Raw genomic sequence first — 1,855 nt, forward strand, 5'->3', positions numbered from 1 at the left:
CACCCACATCGGAAAAGTATGGAAATCTAAAAAAAAAAAAAAAATTAAATGATTAATAAATAATTGCATTGAAAATTGATACGCATGTAAAAGACTAACGGGAAGTATCAGGATAGCAAATTTCATGCAAATCGGTCGAGAAATATGGAAGGTGACTATTGGTCGTATAAGTAACGTGATAACCTACGGCTGAATTTGGAAAAAATAAGATAGCAGTTAGATGTGGTGTAACCTTCTGCAGAGTAGTTTGTTTTTGAGTTTTTCTTTAAATTACTATTAAAGCTGAGCACTTCAGTTTCATTTTTCGAAAGCCACCTGACCGGATACCTTAGTAATTGGTCAACAGATAGATCAACTACTGATCTTCACTTTTGATTGGTAAGACCGTTGGGCTACAAATGACAGTTTTCTCGCAAACTGCATGTTTTTTTTTATCATTGTCAGATCTTAAAATTTCAGCATCTCGAAAACTGTTAAAGATAGAAACAACAAACATTGCAGTTTTAGATAGGAACATTTGAAGCAGCTTTTAATGTTTTAGTCTGTTTAGCCAGTCTCATGATTTACCAGCCATTTGGAATTTTATTGAAACGCTTAATACGTCTTCTTCTCCAGAAGGTCTTCCAGCAACCTGCGGATGGTCGTGGGTTTCCCCAGGGCTCTGCCCGGTTTCCTCCAACATTAATGCTGGCCGCCGTCGTGTAAGTGAAATATTCTTGACTAAGGCGTAAAACACCAACAGAACGGCTTATGATCTATAGATGTTTCATCTGCAATTTTTAGGTGGATCGCTGAACCCATGTTGCCCAAAAACTGTGGTTCGGTATTCACACATCGTACGTAACTGATCAAAGAAATTAACTCAAAGGTGGGTGAATTCTAAAAACCGCTTGAACTGATAAAACAAAATTACTGTCTGATAGTCCTTTACTTTAGGATTACAAATCTGTAAGAATTATTTATGTGCGTTGTATAGTTTTCATGTTATGGCGAAAAAACCATCAAAGATTTGAAGTATGACATAAAACCCCAAAAATTTGACACTAACTGTCATGCAAATAACAGGGGAGCTTCGTGCTAGACTGCATGAAACCCATTCACTTTGGTCTGCCAGCTATTGGGCATGTACTCATGTTTGGCACCAGAAGCAGAACGGACTCCCTATACTTGTGGCCCAGCACTGTAATACGAGTGCAATGATCATTTTCTTTTCACTGCCTTTGACACCATTGCCACAGTGCCACAGTGCCCTAGCAGTCATCGGTTGAAATCCAGATTTGTGCAAATCTTCGTTTTCGTTTTTCTTCAATTATCATAAAATTATTAGGAACCAGACTACCAGCCCTAGCAGCCTGATGTTCAAATCAAGCCTAATCCTTACCATTATTAATATTTCGCGGTCTTAAATCGGAATCACTTTGGAACATTTTTTCTCTGCAATGTTTGATTTCAGCGTGACCTACTTTTGGCACCATATTACCACGAACAAAAGGTCGTTAGATGTCTTTTTCCCGAGAAATTTATTATGCACAGCTGGAAAACATATCTAAAACATCAATCAACCACATCAATCAACCATATTTTGGCACTTCCTTCTCGTTTAGGTTTCATGCACCACAGCAACTGCCCTACAAAATATACTAATACTTCCATAAGTAATTATATGTGTGAGGGCCTCGGTGGTTTGCCTGCCAGTGCGGCAGAATGACCCAGGAGCCTGTCACTAATGCGGATGTTTTGAATTCAAGTCCAGCCCATGCATGCTGGCTTCCTCCCCGGTTGTACGTTGGCCTATGTACATGGATATGTAAAGTAAAAAAAAAAGACGGTATGTACAACACAAACACTATACTGC

This window comes from Liolophura sinensis, chromosome 13 (assembly GCF_032854445.1).
Source record: "Liolophura sinensis isolate JHLJ2023 chromosome 13, CUHK_Ljap_v2, whole genome shotgun sequence".
Taxonomy (NCBI): Eukaryota; Metazoa; Mollusca; class Polyplacophora; order Chitonida; family Chitonidae; genus Liolophura; species Liolophura sinensis.